Below are 12,408 nucleotides of genomic sequence, written 5' to 3' on the forward strand. Positions count from 1 at the left end.
TGAGGAAATTAGGGACGGGGGCGCGAGGCGATAGGCGGTCGATCGATAGTTGCGATCGGTGGGTACAAAAAAATACTGGATTTCTCAAGAAACGGTCACACGGAGGCAACTTAAGACAACGGAAACGATAACGATAACGGCAACAACGATGGCAATGCTGGACCCACTATCGATAAGTGCGATCGAGACAGGGTCAGTAGAGTGGCCAGACGACGGGAATCGGAATGGTGATTTCAAACTCGTGGAAATGTCTGGGCGGGAAATTCAAATTCTACGCGGGGAATGGTCTAAGAAATGGGAAAGTTCAAGTCTTTCGGGGAACTGTCTGGGGAACAGGCTAACGCAGCACAGCCATGGGAAAGTTAAAGGTCTTTCAGAACGCTGTCTGGGGGGAGTCTTACGAGGACAGTTTAGGGAAAGTTAAAGTCTTTTGGGGAACGAGGAGAACGAGTTTGGCGGGGAATTTGAATGAACAAACAACAGGGGCGGGGAGATCACCACTTTCATAACATTTCCGAAGAAAGGGGGAAATGTGAGGAGTCTTAAAACTCCCCACAAATTCCGAGGCAGGAGAGCTGCATAGCAACAGCGAAGGAGGCGAGAATGCCGGAGGAGTCAAGGGCAACAAGGTCAAACGGTAAACAACGGACCTTGGACCCGGGCAAAGCGGAGACACCGTGGACTAACGGTACCACGCTGGACATTGGACCCTCACACGGCAAGGGCAACAGGGTCGAACGGTAAATTGGCGGACTTCGGACCCGCACAAAGAGGACGCACCGTGAACAAACGGTGCGGCAGTGGACCTTGGACCCGATCACGCGAGCTGGAAAAGGGAAATAACGGGACCATCACAGGCTATAAAGGCGGCGCAAGCGCAGCACAGAAGGAGTAATAGTGCGAGAATCAAAGCGAGTGCGTGTACGCGAGACCAGTAGCAAGTTAATCAAGTGCCGAGGACCAGGATCAAGATCGCAAAGTCGAGACGCCGAACGACTGAGAGTCTACAAGGCTGAGGCTTCAACGCTGAGATCCAACGGGTGCTGGGTCGTGGTTAAATCGAGCTCAGGGAGTCCTTGCGTGGAGTCTGCGATTAAGGTGGCTGGGCGAAGAGGTCGAACCGAGTTCAACCTGCTAGGCGATACACCTTGCCGACACAATCCGGACCGACTTAGGGAGCCTGCGATAGTGAGGTTCGCATGACATCCAGAGTCTCGAAGGAGCCGTCACGAGTCAGATACCAGCAAGCAGTCGACGACGAGGAGCGACGCCGCGAAAGACAACGACGAGGAGCGACGCCGCAGAGGACGACGACGAGGAGCAGCAGCAGCTGAAGAGCCGCGAGGCTTGTAGAAGGAGACGAATAAAGACAGTTACGAGTATTGGTTAGATATTTCAGAATTACGGCTTAAATTTCATCAAAATCGGACGACTATAGCATTTAGCTCCCATAGGAACAATCGTATAGCTGGCATAGGAACTATCGAGTAATTAAGCAGAAAATCATCATAGCTTCAATGTTTTTAAACAAACACGCAAGTAAATCATAATTTTAACGTTTTCAAGAGTATTTAGTTTCTGAAATAGCTGCAAGGGTATATGAACTTCGGCACGCCGAAGTTTGCTTCCTTTCTTGTTTAATTATTTTTTTAGTTCTTCGACATATAATAATGGATATTTTATTTCAGAATTACAGTTTAAATTTCATCCAAATCGGACGTCTAAATCATATAGCTCCAATAGAAACATTAAAAATATAAAAAACATTATTTTTTTTAAATTTTGGAATTTTTTTTTTTTAATTCTTTTTGTTTTATTATTAATTTGACAGTTCAGAATTACGCTTTTAATTTTATTAAAATCGGAAAGCGATATCATATAGCAGCCATAGGAACTATCGTATAATAAAGCTGCAAATCATTATATCTTCAGTGTTTTTAAACATTTAAGCAAGTAAATAATAATTTTAATGTGTTCAAGAATATTTCATTTTTGCAATAGCTGCAAGGGTATATAAATTTCGGCTTACTGAAGTTTGCTTTCTTTCTCGTTCAACATCGCATTCCTCAGAGGTGATTTGTATCACTGCCACAGGCAGTTTTTCCTCCGTCCATACGTTGTGCCTTCTCCTTTCTGGGAACACCACCGTGTGTCCAGGACACTTTATTTCGCCGCCGACTCCTGTGAGGAAATTCCATTCTAGCACCTGTGAGTCTACCACTCCTGAAAGGATAATCAGGCTCATGGGCAATCGCTTGTTGCCGAATTTGATATCTACCTTGAGCTGTGTGTTTTTGCCGCTGCACATGCCAACCTAACATGCATTCTCGTCCTTGTCATCATTCCTTCAGCAGCCAGAATATCCGCCAGCTCCTCGCTTATAAAGCTCGCTGTTGCTCCGGTGTCGATTGTGGCTTTGTGTGAGGTTCCGCCAAACGTTACCGCTTCGGATAGCTGCTGCTCTTCTTCGATTAATTCGCTAGTAAGTTTGAAAGACAACACCTTTCGACCCCTAGTCGCCTCTTTGCGGCTGGGAGCGCTGGCCATTTTCCGATCTCTGGCAGCACTTTACGCTTCTAACACCATCCTTGCCGCCAATCCAGCAGAAAATTAGACGCTGGTTTCGGCATTTTCGTGCCCAATGTTTGTGACCGCCACACCGTCTGCAGGATTCGTGTGGGTTCTCGACGTGCTTCTGTGACCTGTGGGCTTTCGGTGCTGTCTCCATAACGTGTTCTGGTCATTATAGTTGTTTGGAGTCCATTGGCGTGGTCATCTTCACATGTAACTTGTTGTGGTGCTGTTGATTTGTTTCGCGAGAACTTATTTATTTATTTATTCGCCAATACAATGTTTACTGGCTACATCTTTATATATCTTAAAACTAAACATTACAAGTTAAAAAATATTCAACTAAAGAATAACGCACTAATTGCTAGGTGGTAAAGCATTTTATAATCGAAGAGCCTGACAAATTGGCTCATTAAGGGCTTAATTAGTCCTACAATGCTTAATAAAAAATGGTTCGTGAGAACGTAAGGACCTGCATGGCACACAAAAGTCTATTTTGGAAAGCAACACAGGGCAATCTAGGCTGCCAGTAAGAAGGTCATCCAGGATAATTAAGGCTGGTATTTTCCTACGGTCTTCAAGGCTAGAAAGATGGACAAGACGACATCTGCTAGAGTCAGATGGCAAAGGGTCAGCAAAATTAATTGAAAAAAGAGAAAATTGGAAAAAAAAATTTTTGAATGCGCTCAATTCTATTAACGTGCGAAGAAGCCATAGGGTTCCATATGAAAGAGGCATAATCTAATTTAAAGCGCACAAATGCTGAATAGATTGTAAGTTTAGTATTAGGCCAAAGGTATTAAGGTGCTTTGCAAAACTAAATTTACAATCAAACAAGACCCTAAGGTCTAAAGGCTCACTTTGGTGTGGCAAAAGCTGTGAGTATAATGAATAGGGACTTAAAATTTCAAAAGTTCGTTTACTATACCTGACGAAACAGCATTTATTTAAGTTAAGTGGGAGCAAATTATTGACACACCACGAACTAACGAGGTTCAGGTCAGCTTGAAGCAGACTAGTGTCAGCAACTGAACGAATAGATCTAAAGATCTTAATATCATCAGCATAAAAAAGATATTCTGAATTCATAAAACAGCAGGAAACGTCATTAATAAATATTATAAAAAGAAGAGGGCCAAGGGCACTACCTTGACGAAGGCCTGAAGGTGCAACGAATGGGCAAGAAAGATTACCATCAACGTTGACCCGATAGGTTCTCCGATCCAAATATGATACAATCAATTTTAGCAATTTAGCTTGGCGAAAAATGCTTTATTTCAAACTTTATCAAATGCTTTTTCAAAATCCAAGTAGATACCATCTACCTGACACTGACGTTGAAATTCACTGAGACAATAATTACTAAAAACAGCTAAATTTGAGGTACGTCTACCGGACATAAACCCATGCTGATTAGCTGAAATGTAGGGCTTAACAAGTAAGGAAAAATGCTTGGTGATAATCCGCTCTTAAAGTTTAGTTATGTTACTCAATGGCAATGGGTCGATAGTTAATGATAAGGCATTTACAACCCGATTTATGAATTGGTGTAGCCGTGGATTCTTTCCATTTATAAAAAAACTCCCCTTGGAAAGTGACAAGTCGAAAATTAACTTTAGAGAAGCAGGGAGAAATCCAGGTCAGGCTTATTATTGTCGTCAAAAACGTCTACCGCATGATGAATATCATCGAAGGCCACTGATCAAATTTCAGGATTACGAAGAAACGGAATATTATTCAACGTCTTTAGATGGGTTGAATTAAAAAATGTTGCAAAAAGATTTGCCACACCCAACTCGGAGGAAACAGTAAAGTTATCCATAGTCATAGACGAAGGTGTAGAACACAAATTCTTTTTTGAACAGAAAGTTTTTGGAATTGGTTTAAGGCCATTCTCAACATTGATAATGTACTTGTTGTAATTTGTAAAATTCAAACTCCCGCTTGTGCTGCCTGTATCGTTCCCAGTCAAGAAAGTTACGAGTTGCCAGACTTGTAAAACTTATTAAAAAGGTTTTTATATTTTTAGGCCACTTGTGTATCATGGCAGCCTATAAGAACTCCGTACCTTCAGAGGACAATTCCTTTTGAAAATATCAGAAATAATATTAAGAAAGTTTAAATAGGAATCATTAACACTAGCATGCGACAAAACTAAAGACCAATTAACAGTTATTATATCATTACGAACAGCGAGTAGATTATTTTCGTTATTTATTTAAAATGGAACTTGAGGTAAAGTGTGTTATCCACAACAGTTACTTCAACTGGTCTGTCCCTACCTTGACTGTTTGAGGGCAAAATTCGCCACTAAAAACAGTGGAAAAAATCTGCTCAGGAACTCCCAGCTTAATGTTTATGAATTTAAGCGATAAAATGTCCAAATCTTTTATTACCAACTAGTTGAAGGTCGAATGGGAAACGCTGCAATTGGAGTTGCAGGGGTAATGACCGTCTTTTTCCGCGGCATAGTGTCTACATGATTTTACAAATTCGGCAGGGCATTTATAAATCTGGTATTTAAATCCATATATTGCCTTTCCAACTCAATAACTATATTGTTGATTTCGTCAACTTTAGAGTGAGAGTAATTGTGGACAACACAGCCATCACACTGCCAAAGTAGGTTTGGCAGGTTCGTTAGCAATTTAATTGGATCCGGCTGCAATTCGACACAAGCAATGTAAAAAGCGCGACAGCAAAGATAAGAACAGATTGACATAGCGAAGAAGAAAGCACGTCCGATCGCAATAAGAGCTGACAGAAGACTGAAATTTGTTTTCTTGTATGAATGCTGCTCGCTCTTTCTCGAGTTTTTCATACTCATCAGCCAGGACCATTAGAGATTCTAGATCGTCTATCTCAGGGAGATCCTCAGATAAGGCGTGTAGTTGTCCTTTATCATCTCGAGCGTTTCCGTGGGGGAGAATCCGAGTGGTCTCATCATGTTCTGCATGTCGACCATATAGTACTTGAATGGATCTCTGAAACCCTGTTTCCTTTGCTTGATCTGATCTGCGAGCTTTGAGAGTAATCACCTCGGCAGGAAATAAGTTTGGAAACTTTCGTTGAACTCTCTAAACCACTTTAGAGCCTTGCCTTGCAGCAATTCTGGCATGGCTCCGTATGTGTTTGCAGACCAATCTACTTCTTCCAGAAACTCCATACCGTCTTCCTGCATCCTTCATGGCGTGTGGGACTTGCATTTTGCCGCTTGTGCCTGGTTTGCGTAGATCTCCTCCAGCTCAGCCCAAATTTCCATTATTCCTGGGTCGTTTTTGTGTTTTTGTGATATATTCATAAAGAGCTTTCGACCTTCCAGGATGCTGCCAAGTTTGGCTGCCACTTTTGAGAGATCCTTCCTTTCCCCATTTCTGTTTGATACTGAATTTCACTGTCAGGACAATCACGTTTTGGGCGTTTTGTTGGTTATCTGCTCGCTACGAATATCGTGCGACTAGCACAGAAGATGTATGTGTTCGTGCCACCAAATTTTTTATAAACGTGACCACCCTATTGATCAGTGAAAACGCACAGAAAGATTAGGAGTTCGGTCGGTTCCTTCCCACATTGAACGGCTTGCTTAGCTATGACTGCTCCTGAATGATGTCTCCGTCGCCTGCTATGGTCGTGGTAGCTTCTGCTGCCACTGGCTCGGCGGGCGAACAGGGCTTAGGGATGCGTCACCGTTCCCAGACTAGGGTTCACTGAACAGGCACTGTGCTCTTAGGGCGTACTCTGTTCGCAGCCGCAGCCACCTGTTCTTGATCTGTCCTTTGCTCTGTCCTGGCCGGTCGCACCGGACGCCGGCTCAGTTTCTACCTGACGGTTCGAGCGTACGCCAGAAGCCGCCAACGCAGTACCTGGGCCAAACGCCAAGTTCTAGACGAACGCTTCCACCCGTCCCTCTCTGCCGCAGACTTTAGAAGTCAACGTATCTGCTGCTCGCACGGCGCTTGTCGTTCGTCGTCATTGGTGTCCTCGTTGTCCTTGCTCTGTCTCCGGATATGTTGACTGGCTCCGCTCCTTGCTGACGTAGCGCTCGCGATTCGGTAAGCAGCCGTTCTGGGACTCTAGCGGTAAACTGCTCAAAGCATATGGCTTTCGAGACACTAGCTGAACAAACGCGTGTCCTTCCGGGCTAGGCGCACCAGGACCTGTACAATTCTTGCAGAACGATCAGGCATACGCCGGAATTCGCCAGTACAGTCCTTATAAACAGGCAGCTAGTTCTAGACAACTTTCCTTCTGAGCCCACGGTTCTTTGTCGAAGGACCCTATTTGTTCACCTCTGCCGGACACGCCGGGTGGGATGCCAAGCTCAAATCGCGACAGAAGTTGTGACAAAGCGCCTGGACTTGGCCGTGTGATGCCGTAAGGACCTCAGCTACCTGTGTCTCAATTCGGAGACTTTAGCTCTAAGTCCCGAACGTTTCGACGTAGCGATCTTGTTTCCTTGATGACTCCACACGGCTCTACTTCCGAGCCCACGGTTCCTTGTCAACTCTGTCGGACACGCCGGGTGCGCACGGCACCAATTTCATGGTCCGAAGTCCGGTGCTGTCCCGATATTTCCTTTTGTACACGGCCCTTCGCTATTCCCTTATATTGCCGTCTCTCTCTGACACTCCCTTTCCTTGTCTGAATCTCAGGGCACCACTCTCTCTCGGCGCACTACCGTTACTTCTGGCGAATTCGCCGCGTAACTGGTATCTGGTAGGCCACTGCTTGCATTCGCTTATGCTGCTTGCTTCTTAATTTGTGGGGAGTTATTCAACTCCCCACAAGTTGTCTTTCTTTTGCAGGTAGTACATAAATCGGAACGAGCCGGATCGGACGTCTATAGCATATAGCTCTTATAGCACGTACGCCCTAGGAACACAGTGCCTGTGTAGGTTAACCTAGTCTGGGAACGGCGATGCATCCCTAGGCGCTGAAAGCCGCCGACCCAAAGGCACCCCGAGCGGAACCTGCAGCAGCAGAATCAACCCGGAGCGAGTAGATCAACGCCGGAGCCACCCAGAGCATCATCTTGGAAAGAAGAGTGCTCAGACGGAGCTGGCGAAGAAAGCTAAAGATTTACCCATCTGTCACTATCAGCCCCAGGCCGAGGATCAAGTCGGCGAATAAAGATCTTTGTGTAAACCCGAACATTTTTGTGCATTCTTATAAACAATTGGACAGTCACGTTTATATAAATTTGGTGGGACGAACACATACATCTTCTGATGTATAACAATAACAAACAACATCAGTTCGTTACACATTGATACCCGTTTAATTATGAAACAGTTAAGCAGGGATGTGTACATTGTAAGCCAGTGCAAAACAATTATTGTGTCTTACCAAAATGTTACCTTCTTGGATATAGGTATTCTGAAACTTATGTTTGATTTTATAACATGTTTTGCAAAGAAGCAAGGCTGCGCACAGATCCAGTCTTGAAAGGCACACAGTCTAAATAGGCTCAACCTATGTTTTTATAAAAGTTAAATGCTATGCAGATTGTCCTTCTGGGGATGATCGTTGATGAACACAACCCCCGTAAGAAAGCTCTGAGTCGTCTAAGACTGTACTATGCGAGGAAAAGTCCAATCTTGTAATTTCCATTTGGTTTAACTTGTGTAAATCGGATTTCCATTCGCCGCCAGCTTTCTTGCATCGTATCAAGCAGTGGGTCATCCCACTCAAGAATATTCCCCGAATGAACTTGTACAAATAAAATGACTGTACTTAGGAGTCCAAGGACCAAGGAGGTCGTACAAACTATTAACCAAGCGGAAACAAAATATATCCGTTTGCGGTTTCTATGACATTCCCAAGACTTTTGTCACATCTTTGCCATCCATATTGAATTGGTGTTTTCCTAGTTTTATTTTAAGCAGCTTCAAACCTGCTCGGGAGAGAATCTCTTTGGTCTGAAGCATTTTAACTCCGCATTTTTCAAAGAATTTTCTATACTAGTTGGGAATGGCGCGAATGGCAAACGGATTTGAATTTGACCGAAGTCAAAGACAGCAGCGTTCTCACCAAAATGTGGAACGCACTCTTCTTTTTCAAGCGTAAAACTGTTTTTGCTTATCTCCTCAAAAGGTTAGATTTTCCAAAACCATGCTTGGACATCTTTAAGATCCTGGGTCTTGACAACATTGTATGAGAATGAATGCGCTCTTGCGCCTGGTTTGAAACTTTTTTTTTCTCCAACAATCCAGCCAAGCAATGAGTTGAGAAGAAACGGCAAGCGAAGTAAAAAACTCCTGCGAAGTGATCAAAATATAAATTTTTTTAGGTTTAAATAAGTGTGGGTATTGTGAGGTATCTTAGCAATGCTCTGGCTGCTGTTGAGCTATAGATTTTGTTACTAAAAATTGCAGCGATGGATGCTTCTAAAGAAATCTTCAAATACTCTCGAATGTTCCCAATTCCTGATACCTCAAAATTCTTTCGCTTTAATGCTATCCGAATGGTTTTTGCTAACGATTATGTAATATAATTGACTTCTGACCCTGAGCTCTAGAAGAGTGAAACATGCATCACTTGTCCCTTATTAGGACAAACGCTGCTATGATGAGCGAGCATTTCGAGTTGCAAACACCTAGGTTGACGAACCGGCTTGAGAGTCGTCTTGATCTTTACATTTCTCAATCGAGGTCTTGGATTCGGTTGGAAAGAGGAATGATGTGGTTCGTGGCACTGTCTTACAACGAAATTTTGAGGGACAAGCTGGCTAACAGGCTACTTTCTGTAATAAAAGATGAATGATGATCCCACTTAAAATATCTCTCTCAGTGCCAAGAGGAAGAAGCGAGCCAATGGGGGTCAGATTTTTTCATGAATAAATATGAATAAACTAGTGACATGCTCAATAAGTATCAATACTTTTGTTGGGAGCGGACAAATCTTTATAGCTAAATTAAATGGAAGCAATAGATTGTTATCTATTGCAATGAAATCACTGTAAGCTCCAGCTGCCGGCATTTCTCTCGCTCTCTTGCTCTTGTCGTTGTTTCCTTTTTGGCATAAACATATATACCGATTGCGGCTCTCTGGGTTCTGTTGATCGTTGGATCTGAAGAAAATACAATGTCGTTGTCGTTCCGCCGCAAGTTTTAGTTTTAAACAAGAAGGAAAGCAAACTTCGGCAAGCCGAAGTTCATATACCCTTGCAGCTATTGCATTAATTAAATACTTTTGAAAACATTTAAATTATGATTTACTTGAGTATGTGCTAAAAAAAACATTGAAACTATGATGATTTGCAGCTCAATTATTAGATAGTTATTTTATATATTTTTATTATTTCTATGGGAGCTATATGCTATAGACGTTCGATTTTGATAAAATTTATACCGTAATTCTGAAATATTTACCCATTACTATATCTCGAAGAACTAAAAAAAAAATTAAAAAACACCAAAGTTATAATTTTTTTTTATTTATTTTTCCGATTGTTCCTATGGGAGCTATATGCTATAGTCGTCCGATTTTGATAAAATTTAAACCGTAATTCTGAAATATTTAACCATTACTATATCTCGAAGAACTAAAAAAAAATAAAACAAGAAAGGAAGCAAACTTCGGCAAGCCGAAGTTTATATACCCTTGCAGCTATTGCAAAATTAAATATTTTTTAAAACATTAAAATTATGATTTACTTGCGTATATGTCTAAAAACATTGAAGCTATGATGATTTGCAGCTTATTATTAGTATTGTTATTTTATATATTTTTAGTATTTTTATGGGAGCTATATGATATAGTCGTCCGATTTTGATGAAATTTAAACCGTAATTCTGAAATATTTAACCATTACTATATGTCGAAGAACTAATAGAAAAATTTAAAAACACCAAAGTTATAATTTTTTTTTATTTACTTTTATGATTGTTCCTATGGGAGCTATATGCTATAGTCGTCCGATTTTGATGAAATTTAAACCGTAATTTTGAAATATTTATCCATTACTATATCTCGAAGAACTAAAAAAAAAATTAAAAAACAGAAAAGCTATAATTTTTTTCATATATTTTTATGATTGTTCCTATGGGAGCTATACTATAGTCGTCCGATTTTGATAAAATTTAAACCATAATTCTGAAATATTAAACCATTACTAAATGTCGAAGAACTAAAAAAAATATTTAAAAACAGAAAAGTTATAATTTTTTTTCATTTATTTTTCCGATTGTTCCTATGGGAGCTATATGCTATAGTCGTCCGATCCGGCTCGCTCCGACTTATATACTACCTGCAATAGAAAGACAACTTCTGGGAAAGTTTCATGCAGATAGCTTAAAAACTGAGAGACTAGTTTGCATATAAACGGACGGACAGACGGACATGGCTAGATCGACTCGGCTATTGATCCTGATCAAGAATATATATACTTTATATAATGGAAAACGCTTCTTTCCACCTGTTACACACTTTTCAACGAGTACAATATACCCTTTTACTCTACGATTAACGGGTATAAATACATACTTATTTTTTGGTTTATATTAAAATGAAAATTTTTCGGTGGCTGCTTATCAGTTTCAAAAGCTTTTAAGGACTTCTTTTAGAATTCTGTAATAATTTTTCATGTGTTGGGAAGGTCGTTACAAAAAAAGTTTGTTCTACGATTTTTTGAAAAACTATTTGTTTAGCGGAAAATCGCCCGAAATAGTTTAACTATTCACGGCTATAACTTTTAAACAAGTAAAGCTATAGACAATTATATGAGTATATACCATTGAAAGGGTTTTGTCAAATGCTAGTCATGCTGCTTTAAAATAATTGATCTAAATAAAATACTTATTATGTTTTTTTTCTTTTTTAGAAAATTTTATATTTGGTTAGAACCGATTTTTGTTTAACCTTTTGCTTACATACCCTTTGAGAATCCTCAACTTTTGGTGTGTGACAATGTGTTCTGCATGAATGTTTATTAAGCAACAAAAACTGTATGAATGTTTATTTAGTATTATAATTTCAGTCAGAAGTTTGCAACGCAGTGAAGGAGACGTTTCCGACCCTATAAAGTACATATATTCTTGATCAGCATCACCAGGAGAGTCGATCCAGCCATGTCCGTCTGTCTGTCTGTTTTTTTGTTGTTTTTTAATTTTTTGTTTAGCTCTTCGATATTTAGTAATGATTAAATATTTCAGAATTACAGTTTAAATTTCATCAAAATCGGACGACTATAGCATATAGCTCCCATAGGAACAATCGGAAAAATAAATGAAAACAATGTAGCTTTGCTGTTTTTTATACCCTTGCAGAGGGTATTATAATTTCAGTCGGAAGTTTGCAACGCAGTGAAGGAGACATCTCCGACCCTATAAAGTATATATATTCTTGATCAGCATCACTAGGAGAGTCGATCTAGCCATGTCCGTCTGTCCGTCCGTCTGTCCGTCCGTCGTCCGTTTCTACGCAAACTAGTCTCTCAGTTTTAAAGCTATCTGCATGAAACTTTCCCAAAAGTTGTCTTTCTATTGCAGGTAGTATATAAGTCGGAACGAGCCGGATCGGACGACTATAGCATATAGCTCCCATAGGAACAATCGGAAAAATAAATGAAAAAAAATTATAACTTTTCTGTTTTTAAATTTTTTTTTTAGTTCTTCGACATTTAGTAATGGTTTAATATTTCAGAATTATGGTTTAAATTTTATCAAAATCGGACGACTATAGTATATAGCTCCCATAGGAACAATCGGAAAAATAAATGAAAAAAAATTATAACTTTTCTGTTTTTTAATTTTTTTTTAGTTCTTCGAGATATAGTAATGGTTAAATATTTCAGAATTACGGTTTAAATTTCAACAAAATCGGACGACTATAGCATAT

Source organism: Drosophila gunungcola (genome assembly GCF_025200985.1).
Source record: "Drosophila gunungcola strain Sukarami chromosome 3L unlocalized genomic scaffold, Dgunungcola_SK_2 000031F, whole genome shotgun sequence".
NCBI classification, from domain to species: domain Eukaryota; kingdom Metazoa; phylum Arthropoda; class Insecta; order Diptera; family Drosophilidae; genus Drosophila; species Drosophila gunungcola.